Here is a 14413-nt window from a genome sequence, read left to right as displayed (position 1 = left end):
TATGTTAAGAAGGAAGTTATATTGGATAAGGAGCCTGACACTGCCGGGACTCGAACCAAGATTTTCTTACGTGGAAAACCGTATGCTAAACCTTTTGCTTGCACTGTGGATTTTCACTTATAAATGTTATAATTTTTACTGTGTAACAACAAACTTATATTGGATAGGTAGGTAGTTAGCAGAATCCGCACCGGGAATCGAACCATGGCTTTCTAAGATGCAAAGCAAATATGATTGGGAAAGTTAGTCCTACGTTGAATATCATATTTTTGTAATTTGAAAAGTCGTAATATGATAAGTAACTATTTGCATTTTTCTTTTCTAGGTAATAAAGCAAATAGAAACTGTTGTAATTAATAGTAACACTGAGAATAAAACCGACTGTCATGAATTATTCGTTGTTGAAATATAGCGGAGGTTTTTTTAACGCAAAGGAGTTATAGATTGGTCTTAAAATATGGATTTGCTGAAACTTTCGAATCTTAGTTGTATGAAATATCGAAATATTGGATAATGTTCGATATGGATATTGAATATTGAAATATCGATATAAAAGTTATTATAAGTTTTACGTCTAACGAATATACCAGCTAAGCTAAAGGAGTCGGTTAAATAAGGTACGCATTTATAAATTATTGAAATGAAGAAAGTAGGGGAAATGAGAGAACCCGAGAAAACCCACGCACACCGTGTTTGTACACCACAAAGCTTACTTGGCGCGAACTGGGATCGAACCACGGACCCCTGCACCAGAAATTAACTCTACCACTGAGTACTGCGGCTCTTGTTTGTATTTGAATTTATTTTTTCACGATTATATTTTTGGATAAAGAAAAGGGATGAATAAAGTATGCATTTATAACGAGAATGTAAGAGGAAACGGGAGAACTTCACACACAATGTTTAAACTAGAAATACATTTTGAATGAGCGAAAGCATTTCGTTTCAGAAGTGACTTATTATTATGATTAGCGCTATTTAATGTTTATGAAGGAGGAAAGAAACTTACTGTAGCAGTTAATGGAGAATTATACTCTGAAACTCTTTATACAAAACTAGATTTTTATTTAACTTCATACATACTAGTAAAGAAGATATATCTAATAACAGGTAGTGTACATTAGGAACAATTTTGACATTATTTAAACAGTGTATGTAACGACACTTTTAAGGCAATACATGAGACGGCCAATTATCTGACAGCGCAGATCGTGATAGTAATGGTGTGCTTGGTTTATTAGGATTAGTCTTATATGCAGATGAAAACAATTGATTTAAATAAGAGATACCACTTTGAACGTATAGTTTCGTTAAATTGCTTTACTCTAGAACTCTTAACATTAAGTACAAGGTAACCAAAACCATTGGCGATAACTATTAGCATGACTGTGAACTATGGGAATTAGCGTGTCGGAGAGACAGATACATTTTGCGTATATAATAATGATTATGAATATTTGACTTTGGCACCTAGAAGATTATGCAACTGACAAAACTGTTTTGAGGATTGCATATTATATTCACAGACAGTTTGATACGATTTTGTATTTTACTTGAAGTGTAATGAATGTTTGTTTGAACTAAAAGGGTATTTTATTTATAGATGTTGTTTGTAAGTTAGAAAAAACAAGAAAATATTCTTTTAATGGTGTTACGCCGACAGAAACTAAATAAGTTAATAGCTTCTATTATAGTTAATAGTTAACATGTCCTTTTTTTACAGTTGAAATAGATGTCTGTCAATTTTAAACTTTAATAAAAACTATTCTGAATTTCGACAATTTTAAGTTTTATTGTAATTGTTACAAATGCCTAATTGTAAGAAGTAGTATTTTAATGTTTTAGTTTCTGCATATAAAGTGTAGATATATTTGTGAGTGAATACATGACATACAGTTATAACAGATCAGAAGTGTCGTGCTCACGAAATTAGATCTTTCTAAACCTTAAAGAGATTATATTGTGGAGTTTTCACTTATTGAATTAAATTTGGTAATTTAAGACGAACTGTCGTTTCGCTCTTTTACCCACTGCAATTGTATTGGATCGAAATACTGAACTTACTATTTTCTGGAAATTTTTAGTTACTGTTTCGCTGATTCTTTGAGTGATTTGGGAGATCTGTTGTTTAAACTGGAATTTGGACCATTACTAATGGTTGTAAGGAGAAAGTATATCTATTGGGAAGTGTGGACTACCTTTTAAACAGATGAGAAGTAGCCTGTGTTCAAGACAGCATTACGAAAACGAATGTTTGCACAAAGAATTGAATTACTATTGCTCACACCAAGATTCATTTTAACTGTAACTGGGATTTTTGATTGATAATTAGTAAATTATATTTTAAAGCGGTGTTGAGATTTAATTCGTATTAGGTTATCGACTACTGTTTGGATTATTTTTTTTTTAATTTTATGTTTTATATTGCAACAAGGTTATAAAGAACGGTATATTAACAGTAATATGGGTTCCGAACCACAATAGGGACAACTCCAATGCAGTTGCTGTGTATATGGACTGTTATGGAAGATTAATTCTCATAGTATATATAGCATTTCTTTTCTATTATCGTATCTGCAAGCGAACTGTATTATAAGACTACGTAACACATGTAAATAATAGTTAGAGCTAAAATACTGAAGTACTGGCAACTGAATTGTCAGTGAGAATAATGTATTGTTTTCTTTAAAAAAAATAAATTAATATTAGGAAATATAATCTTAGTTGTTTGTATGCTATATAAAGGAAGTGGTGTTTAAGAAGCAGTGTATTAGAAGAAATATAATTGCTTTCGAAGAATATGGTAGAAAACTGAAAGTATTTAGTACTTTATTTTAGATTTCTACAGACATTACCAATGTAAGTGAATGATGAACTGTTGTCCATTGAGGTGTTTACTTTATGATATGAAGACTTAGAACTTTTCTTTAATCATTTACTTTAAATAAAAAACAACATATAGCCTTGTATGCAAAATGCACTGATTCAACGGCGCACCCACGCGAGGGATCCTTTGGACCCGGACCACATTTAAAACTATAATCTAACAAACATTTCAACACTTTCTTAAGAAAATTATGGTTGCAGTAGGAGAAAAAATGCGTGATATACTGTAGAAAAGTTGATGTTATACTACCCTTGTACTATTTCTTTTGTTATAAAAAAGAAGTTACTGTACTATTTTGCTGAGAATATAGGTTACAATATTGTAAAATTACGTATTGTTATACAGTATATATATTCACACGATAAGTTTCTTTCTGGGCTGTAAAACGAAAGTAAAAGAATTTTACATTTCATTAATGATTTTCACAAAGGTTTTAAAAGTCAGTCACAAAATGATGAATGGAAAACTGAAAAAAACCTCCACCTCCTAACGTTTCACAACGAATACAATTACCTGCATAAAAAAACCTGTTTTCCGTAAAACATTCTTGAAGCACCCCTCGAGTTGTTAAATAAAAAAAAGATGTTTCTATTGATATTAACAAAGAAATAAAGACTTTTCTTATACATCATTGACCTCGAAAAAGAAAAGAAAAATGGAACTCGTCTTGTTTTGTATTATGATTATTTTCTTGAAAATAAAAGACAGTTGTAGAATGATCATTTTTGTTTTCTGTGTTTAACGTTTAAAGTAAAAATATTTATATTTCAGTGTGTTGGAAAAATCTGAGTTTAGTGGTAGAGCGCTTACCTTTGCTGCAGGAAGTCCAGGCTTTAAATCCCATTGAGAAAGCGTTGAACGCTTTATACAAAGATTTGGGATTTCACATTAAACTATAGATTACCAACTCATATAACCTCAATGCTGAGAAAGAAGTTAAACTTGAATTTAACACTTTATTCTAATTGAAAAACACTGTGATGAACGTCTTAATTTTATAGTTGTATTCCTGCCTTCATTCGTCCTTAGGTCTTTAGTATTATTATCATATTTTCAATACTGACTCGCTGAATAAAAAACAGAATAAAGAACCAATTTCCTAAATCACAATCACATACGTATCAAGTCTTATATTACACACAAAAGTAATAAAAGTAATTTTACATAGGTGCACTGCAAGTCAGTGATAGAGTGCTCACCTCTGGTGCGAGACGTTTTTCGCGTTCAATTTCAGACCATGGGTAACATCAAGTTTTGCCTTTGTTTTCAGAGAGAAAAAACGCGTTTTCATAATTAGATGAAAAAATTTAAACTCTGTCAAGAATCAAATATAGGGAATATGAACGAGGACTTGAAAAATGGAAATACCTAGAATATATAACTATTTATTTATTTAAAGAAACTAAAAAGAATACATTATAATAAAAATATTTACAATGCGAAAAAAAGACACTATATACCAAAAATACCATCCTCGTCATCATCATCATTTTCCTCACCTTGAGGATTTTCCTGTTCTTGAGGATTTCCCTGTTCAGCTTCTTGTTCTTGATGAGGCCGATTTCTGAATTATTCTTTGTCAAAATGAGGAAGACCAACAATTACTTCTACCTCCTCTCTGATATGTTCCGTATATGCTTCGTAGACACGCATAATATTTCGATTCCTATATATGTATATTCTTCTTCTTGTTCTTGTTCTTGCAATAATGAAGTGTTGGATTGTTATAAATTTCATTCTGAAAAAAAGGATATATAATTAGCTTCAAAGTACATGAATAATAAAAATAAAATACACAGTATATAATTTAAATTCATTTCCATATTTCGTCATATTTAACTTCGGATGAAGTTGGGTTTTTCCGTCAATGTTACGAAGAAGAAATAAATAATTTTAATAACAGTATAAAACATTCTATTTTAAGTGCGAAAACAATTACATTGTAAGAGTAAAATTGTTCGTGTATGACTTCGTTATAGCTAAGATATGTGTGGTGAGCAAAGATATGCAATCTTATACAATAAGAATTTCAAGACTAGGTATTAGTTAGAGCGAGCTAACACGGAGTAATATGCGGTATGTATTATCATTTTGAGGTACGAATTAACTACTGTTTTGTTTACCAAGAGGATTTGCAAGTATTGCTGTATTTGTGTCAATACATACAATGTCTTCATTAATAATAAAGACATATTTTCCTTTTTTTACATTTAAAAATACTCATATTATTAAGTTACAAATTTCGTACATCAATATCGATCAAATATTTACCATTCAAAAATACTCGAAAAGAAGTGGGAATATAATACTCCGGTACATCAATTTGACTTTAAAATCGCTTATGAATCGGGTAGGAAAGAAACATTTTATAACATTCTTACAAAATTTAAAATACTGAAAAACCTGATTAGATTAATTAACATATGTTTAAATCAATCCCAAAGGAAAGTCCGTGTAGGAAAATTATTGTCCATGAGCTTTCACGTTGCGAATGGCCTGAAACAATGAGATGTGATGTCGTCATTGTTATTCTACTTTTTCCTGGAGTACGCTATAAGGAATATCACAGATAGCAACCAGGGTGTAGATCTGAATGGTATATACCATGTTATGTATACGCTGATGATGTTAAATTTAATAGGAGAACAATAGAAAGAAATGCAGACGTTCTATTAAACGCTTGTGGGGACATGAATTTATTAATAAGTACATGAAAATTCGTCAAATCGTAATGCTACAATTATAAAATGCTTTAAAATACCAAATAATACTTTCCACATAGTGGAAACTCAAATATCTAGAATCAATATTAACAGACCGAAAGCATATGCACGAAGAAATTAAATGCCGACTACAAGCAGGGAGTGGGTGTTATTCAGTTCAAAAATTTTTTATAATAAATTCTATCAAAGCTTATAATATGTAAAATGATAATTATGTTTGTTGTGCTGTATAGATGCGAAATATGGTCACTTATTCTGAGAGAACAACATAGACTTAAAAAACTTGAAAATAAAAATTCTCAAACAAATATTCGGAGCCAAGAGAAACGGGAATGCGTAATGCCGAAACTGCATAATTGTTATTGTTTACCTAACATTGTTAGGGCCATCACATCTATTAGGTTTAGGTTGTGTAGATCATATATGAACAATAAAGAAGGTAGAAACACTTTCCAATCAGAAAACAACCATTAGGAAGACCTAAGCGCAGATGAGAGGTCAATATTAAAATCGATCTGGCAGAAATAAGAATACAGAGTAAAAATAAGATCCAGTTGGCTAAGGGTGGAAATCAGTGGAGAGCTTTTGTGAACGCGGCATTGAACCTCCGGGTTCCATAGACCATAGTTACTTAGTTAAAATTACATTCATTCTTTTTTCTTTCTCAATATAACAGATACATTTACGCTTCCCACTATGGCACTTTTTCTTTTTTTCTGGTGGGTCTTTAAACTTGAGAAAGTGCATTTTATGTGGCCTGTCACTACACTAAGATTAATGAAACAGTATAGATGTGGAACGTGAATAAGCAAACTTTAATAGCATGCATAATCATTAATGTTTATGCTTGCTACTGCCTAACAAAACATTTATTTTTTTAATCTTTGTGAACATGGCTTAGCTAACATGCTAAGGGTAACATGCAAGAGTTTCACCACAGCAAATGGGTTGCTCAGATTTCCATTCCAACATTTTCAAAATAAATAGTAAGTTCATTCTTTACTTCAAAAATGTGTAAAGCTTTAAAAATTCATTATGTTCTTATAAAAAATAACTCTTAGGCTTGTTCAACTTATAATTCTAAAATGAGGTGTGATTTGCTGTACTACCCATTGAACAAAGTCGAGACTACAAGATTTTATTTATTGTACGGGTCTTCTAATGATATATAGATTCGAATCATACATTAATTAAACTTTGGTATGACTACCAACTCATAAAGCTATTTAATACACGATCATAAGTACTCTATCTTACATGAAACCCTAGGTATCTATCAGAGCCTGAATTTCATGAAACTTTGTATATAGAGAGAGTACCTTGAGAAACTCGCACAGCCAAAATTGTAGCTGCAGAGTCCAGGACGTTGGGACACTAGGACCCGAGAAAGATCAAAAATGGAACGTCAGTACATTAAGAATATGGTGAGAAAATGCACGTTTTTCTTTAAAACTAATCATTGTATCGACACGAAATGAGCATACATGGATACGAGATGGTCGATATCATCTGTTAAATTTATAAAAAGAATATCCGCCATCTTGAAAGAGGCCATGTTGAAACTGGTGTGATTGGTGTAAATGAGAAGAGGGTTATCCGATGCATTAATTTGAACATAAATAGCCACAAAAACCTGCTGGTGAAGTCTGTTGGGGGATTACATTATTCCTGTGCTTCTGGCAGAGTGGTTTAGGTACAAGATGAGCAAAGTGTATCTTATGACACTCAAGCAGATGCAGATTAGGGAGCGATATGAGTGGGATGAGTGGAACTAGAAAACCAAGCGAAATATAATTTTAGCACTACATCATTTGTGTCACAGTCAACATGTAATTAGTATGGATGTGCTGATATGACGGGTTCAATCTTAATAATAATGTCATGGTTGATATTAACTTGTAACTTTATATTAGACTTAAATTAATTCGAACAGAAATCAGAACGTCATATCAGTCCACCTATAACGCTTCATACCCTGCATCTGCTCGAGTGTCATGAGATACACTTTGCTTATCTTGTACCTAAACTACTCTACCAGAAGCACAGTAATAATGTAATCCCACAACAAACTTCACCAACAGGTTTTTGTGGCTATTTACGTTCAAATTAATGCATCGGATAACCCTCTTCTCATTTACACCAATCGCACCAGTTTCAACATGGCCTCTTTCAAGATGCCGGATATTCTTTTTATAACTTTTAACAGATGATATCGACCATCTCGTATCCATGTATGCTCATTTCGTGTCGATACAATGATTAGTTTTAAAGAAAAACGTGTATTTTCTCACCATGTCCTTAATGTATTGACGTTCCACTTTTGATCTTTCTCGAGCCCTAGTGTCCCAACGTCTTGGACTCTGCAGCTACAGTCTTGGCTGTGCGAGTTTCCCAAGGTACTCTTTCTATATACAAAGTTTCATGAAAGTTTCTCTATATACAAAGTTTCGGACTCTGATAGATACCTAGGGTTCCTTGTTAGACAATGCTAATGGAAATTAATACAATGCTAATTAAATTCGTGAAATGCACACCGCATTCCTCGCAAACATAAACAATGTTCAACATTGATTTAACGTATTAAATATTCAGCTAGAGTGGTCTTAGTAATAGGAAAACATGGAATACATGTTTAATGTAATTATATCGCGAAGTAAGATGTGATGAAATATAAAATAGAAAGCTAAAATAGCGCACACTATTGGAAATCCGTATTTACAAAATGAAATTTGACTTTTTAAAAACCGTTGTTATTAAGATATTTTTAGTTTGTTGATAATCTTTTAATATTAATGACATTTTGAAAAATATTGGGCATAGTATCTGCATTGTGCAAAGAAAATATCTTTCTCATTTATAATGGAGTTTCATATGCATTTTGAATATGTTAAACGTCTTTTGAGTTGCATAACATAAAAGGGAATACACATTTTTATGCACTAAAACTGAATCATTGAAAAAATCTTATTTCAATGTGTTGAATACAAAATAGTAAAACAGTGTTGAAATAAGTAGTAAGTAATGTGAGCATTAGAAATTTTTCTTAAAAGAAATAATGAATAACATTCACTTTAAGACCTGCACAGTACGATACCACAATTAAACTAACTTTTCAAATTGTATGAACAAATGCACAGTGTTGTAACGTAAGGTACATGAAAACATTTTTATAATTTAATAAGACAAAAAAGTAAAAATAGGTCTAGTACTTATTATTATTATTAGATTGATTATTTTCGCTGGTAAAAGGAAATAATTGTTTCTCAAATCCATTATTTAGTTAATAAAAAACAAAGCTGGTATTTATAGCGATACACTTTTTTATTGCACTTGGAACATCATAGGACTTTACGATAAAAAATGTTTTAACTAAACGATACTAAAAGAACTGTAGACCAAAAGTCTTTACAAGACAGACACATTTCAAACATGTTAAGTGAGGAGGTGCACTAAGAAAAAAATGTAGGTGGAGTACTTAAAAATAGGTTGCATACGTAATTCCTGTAGTTTTTGGACTTAACATATAGCAGACGTATAACTGAATATACTTTCCGTATAAATGTTACGAATAAACGTACCTTCTGTATGAACGGAAGAACTGTATATTGGTGGTGAGGATCTAACATACAGATATACGCATATAACATACAGCTGGCGTATGTAACTACGTATACGTATGTGATATATGGAAGACGTTTAGATGTCATACATCCTGCAACGGCATGATATAATATCTAACTTGTAAGCGAGAAAAGTCTGTAGCATATGGATAATGTATGCTCCGTGCAGATCTTTGTAGTAAACATAATTAAACTGTTTATTTGTACAATATACCCCTCTCCGGAGAACGGGTTTTCTCTGTGACTTTCTGTGTAAGTGTTCCATCTATACGTACTTTCCGTAAAACAATGTAGGCGGTCAGGATCTCACATACAAATAGACATATATAACATAGCTGACGAAGGTAACATAAGTATATGTGCGGTCCGTCAAATAGACATGATAGAGTCATAGAAAATAATTAAAGTGCCTTCTAATATAAGAAATGTGCATTAAATCTTCATCTTTCGTGACATCTAAGATCGTAATGTGTTTTTTGTATATCAAGTAATTTTAGGCTTGTGCAAACAACAGTATCCGAGATTTCTCTTATTTTGTATCAGTACTCTAAGTTTTCACACCTGGGGTATCTTAGACTTCATCAAGGAATATTTGTTTGATTGGAATACAATATATGAACGTTTTTTTTTAGATAAATGCGTTTTTTGTTCTCATATAACTCTAGACTTGAATTTTGCAGGCGTTTCATAAATTTAATTTCTAAATTAACTTCACTTTAGATCATAATATTCATCTGTCAAACGAAAACTCTTCTATCTATTTGAGAATAAAGAAAACTCATTGTACCAGTATTTATTTTGATTTTTCTATGTAGTCCTTTCATTGGGGTTTCCCAGATGATGAACGTATTTATGAACCTTCATACTAATAATAAACCTCTTTTAATAATAATTTTAATATCATAGATTAAGAACTTTCCTTTGGCGAAGTAAGTGTTACAGTATTACGCGTGACTGTAATTTAGTGTCAGTTTCAAGATACGCCAACTAGGCAGTAAAAATAACTTCAAGCAAAAGGAAACACTGAAACTTCAGTAAGCCCAAAGTATAGTAACTTTAGAGAAAATTGTGTCTGAGTGGCTTGCAGAAGATGGATTTCAATTTCTGAGGAATGTCCTGAAGATACTTAGAAAACGCACGGGATACATGATCTGTAACAAATTCTTCAACCAAAACAGAATATTTTAGTGGTAGCAATCTTAAAAGAAAAGACATAGCTTCACAAAAGAAAAAAAACATGTTGAAATGCTATGTAAAATAAACAATAAATGCGTGGGGTTTTTCGCGGTTTTCCCATTTCCTCTCACTTTACTCATTTATTCATTTCTCATCTTTACCGTTTCCTTTACCCTACTTGGTATAATCATTGCAAGTAACACTGAAAGATTTCATTTCATTCTAGTGTTGTGTATTACTTCTAAACGCTCAATGACAATAAAATATTCTAATCTTTTTCTATATTTCTAAACATAGATATATTTCTATCCTATAATTTCGTTAACGATTTCCGAGCAGTATGATAATTATGTACATAGTGTCCACATTTTAAATTAGGAAAAAATCCTACTTCGATTTCTAACGTTTATAAAAAAGCATGCTACACAAATATTTTTAAATAAGTCCGGCTGATATGTATGTCATCTTTCCTAAAATCCCTCTAAATAACAATAGTATTAAAACATTCTAATATTAAGGAAAATGTACTAAACATTTAACACATTACTGTATTTTGTATCAATACTGATTATTTAAAATAGATGTTCTTCAAATCTATTAAGAAATATGTGTTATATTAAATAAAAATCTAAACATTTTCGTTGCACAACAAAAAATCTAGAATTGTACTATTATTATTATTATTATTATTATTATTATTATTATTATTATTATTATTGTACTGAAATCAAATATTTTTTCAACTTTTTCCTAATATGTAATGCTATTACAATTTTACTTACCTTTGCAAATGTATCTTCAACGATGGGACTTCTTCAACGATTAGTACTTCTTCGAAATGGTAATTTTCCATCTTCTAACTTGTACGTATAAGTTCCAAAGCTTGTTACCAGGGGAGGATTTCTAAATAGAAAACAAAACATATCTACCCTTCTGATCATATTTCTTCTCACGTATTCACCGTTTCCTCCCACTTTGCTAGTTCCCGTCCTCAATCAAAGTTACAGTATTTTCTTTCCTCCATTAATTTCTTCTAAACTCCCATGTCAGATCTGATTTTAACAACAACAAAAAAATCTTTACCATTTAACAATACATATACATTACTTCTCCTAAAATATAACTCCAGCCGTTATGCTAATTTTTACAAAGCTTCCCATTCTCTGTGAAATACGCATTTCGCTCTCGTACAAATCGCATATATTTCTTTGAATATAATGTATGTTGCATCAAAAAAAAAATAATGTTTTTTCTTAAGGAAAAGGAAGCCTTCTTTGTTTTCTTCCTGCCACATGTCTTCACAGTCCAAGGTTTTTAAAATGCTTCTTAAACATCTGTTTTTTCTTTGTATTTAACCATTTAAATTCAACATTACGTCCATGCAAGAGGATTCAATTTTTCAAAAAGACAGTAATCACATTTTCTCTCCTAGCATGCGAGTAGATAACCCTCCGAAAATGAATATTTTCACTTCATACCCTTCCATTGTTAAAACAACTGCCTTCTCCAACACGCATTAATTTCCATCTCTGCAATAAAATTTAAATCAACTATCCTCTATAATTCTCCTTTTCTCAACACACACCCATAAAACCATTTAATTGTCTTATTATACAAAAACCTAACAAAATGATGTCTTCCTGCTGATTATTTCATCCTTTTCTGACTAATAATAAAATACCTTTAAGTGCAACATGATACGTGATTTACATCATCTGTTTTCTGTTTTTTCTACGGCTTCCATAAAGAACTTATTTTCACTGTTATAAAGGTATTCTATGTATTTTAATAAATGTAGAAAGCCTAGTTATACAATACCAACTCAGAGCTCCTCCGTGGCTAAGCGGTTAGCGTACGCGCCTTTGGCGTGGGAGACCCGGGTTCGATTCCCGGCGGGAGCTCATGTGGTTCGGATTCCACGTTAATCAGTAGGTCCCCGTCTCATATAGCCTCGCTGCTGAAAGGGACGCTAAACTAAAATCAACTCAACAACAATACCAACTCAAATGGATTTTCAAGAAACAGAACACATTAACAATGATATATTTCGCGTTCATTAAATACAAATAGAATATACTACCTTGCAAGGAAAAATTCTTGTCCCAAAACTACAAATGATATGATCAAATCAAAAGGTACTTAGTTTTGAGGAAAACATCCTCTGTGTTCATGTAATCCCAATATTCCAAAGTAGTAACTTCTTTAAGTAAGCAATCATTTTAGCCCGTCTCCTTTAGCCTAACCGGCATAACCGTGGGACGTAAAACTCAACCATTTCATTTCATTTTTTTCAATCATTTCAGTTAGTTGTCCTCTTGTATATGTTTATCAGTTTACTGAATACTATAACATGTGTATCTTTACCTGTACTGTTCTCTCTTTCTCTCTACATAAATACACAAACATCCCATTCACTTCCCACGGTGTAACTTCACTTTCCTCTTTACACAAAACTGTTCTCATCGCAATGGCGTATACACGATACAATCATGTTATTTTTATATTAAATTCAGATGACCTCCAGACGAATGTACCCAATCTTACCATCTCCATCCTAATTTCATGTCCTCCTTTCTCTACCGCAAGTTCCGCTTTATCTTCATCCTCATAGGTACTGTCATATGTTACCTATCGTGAATACAATACAGAATTCCTTTTCAGCGCATTGTCGATAAGGGTTTTATAATAAAACATTTCCTCCCTTTCTATTACAACATTCTTTCACCATTCGCTTGTGAGCAAAATCTGAAAACTTCGAGACTATTCTTTCCCCTATTCCAATGATAATAATCTTAAGAAAAAATCTGGTAATTTCCAGCATTTTCTTTCACTCATTCCGACGACCAACATCCGCTGCCGCGTTACATGTCATGCATATAAATGAATTAAACAATATATTACCTTGTTATACGTGTGTGATCTGTATATTTTATTTTCTAAAGGTCTTTTTATATTCTGATTGTCCAATCAGCATTTTTTTTCAAGCGGAAAACATTTATTATACGTCATGTTCTCCTTTCCATATACAACATCCGTCCGCAGCTGCATATATTATCGTATTTCTTATGTGTCATTTACAAGATCATTAATATCCGGAGGAAGGTGTATGAATTATTAAAACTGTCGACCTCCCGTATATATAATTACAACATATCATTAAGAACTCTTACAATGCAAGAATATCGAAACATATGAATATTTATGAATGTCGATTATTGTCCCAGAATCTACTTAGGCCTAAGGGACACAAATCAATAAGCAATTTAGCAACTTCGAGATCTATTTCGAGATCGGAAAAGGAAAACCTTTGTCTTTGATCTCCAGTCAGTGTTGCCAACCTGAAGCAGCAGAAAATCTCTTTAGAACATTAGAATTTCCCTCTTTTTTAAAAGATCAAATATTCCACAATGTAAATAATTGTTTTTATCAGTAATATGAATGCTCTCCTCACGCGCGCAGAACAACTATGCCCTATATAACGGTCTTTTAACAGTAAATGGAAACCTGGCATTCACCACACAAATACAAAGGTAACCAAGAAAGTTCTGTCGCTTTTTCAGTCACCACCTTCGAACATCGATATGTCACCTAAGACGTACTTGGAACATCAAAAATAATCCCCATCAGGATCGGCCACCTTCTGCCAACGTTCTGGAAGGTCACATGGATTCTATCGCGATAGAACTTGGCGGGCCGTGAAGCAAAGAAAGTATCAAGTGTATTTTAGGGATTTGAACTGGCGTCCTCTAAGGTGATTATCCAAGGAATGGAATAGGTATTAATCGGACTGTGCAATGTCCAAGGATTATGGCGGATGCAAAAGTGTTTCCCATGCAAGACGTAGAATGATGTCTCGGGTCATCCTAGTCACCTGAGGCTTAGTGTTGTCTTGTAACAAGAGGACTCCTTTACGATTGAGAAATGCTGGCTCTCGAGTTTTGAGTTTTTCTTGAACACGACTCAATTGCTGACAGTACGCACTTACATTGATACTCTGATCAGCAGGT

The 14413-nt window shown here is 32.3% G+C and overlaps 1 protein-coding gene across 2 annotated transcripts in view; it reads right to left on the bottom strand.

Annotated features, from left to right (window-relative positions):
- The window catches only part of LOC145684352 (phospholipid scramblase 2-like), a 123335-nt gene that overhangs the window by 13979 nt on the left and 94943 nt on the right, over positions 1 to 14413 (bottom strand). The window contains exons 7-8 of one of the 2 annotated variants that reach the window (XR_014131278.1): positions 11189 to 11309; positions 4387 to 4625 (exon numbers count right to left, since the gene is read on the bottom strand). The exons of the other annotated variant lie outside the window; for it this stretch is intronic. The gene's annotated coding sequence lies outside the window, so the exon portion shown is untranslated. The remainder of the gene's footprint in view (positions 1 to 4386; positions 4626 to 11188; positions 11310 to 14413) is intronic. 2 annotated transcript variants of the gene reach the window in all.

This window comes from Thermobia domestica, chromosome 4, assembly GCF_964235325.1.
Source record: "Thermobia domestica chromosome 4, izTheDome1.hap1.1, whole genome shotgun sequence".
NCBI lineage: Eukaryota > Metazoa > Arthropoda > Insecta > Zygentoma > Lepismatidae > Thermobia > Thermobia domestica.
The sequence above is the reverse complement of the archived record's forward strand: the minus strand, read 5'-3'. Positions and strand labels throughout refer to the sequence as shown.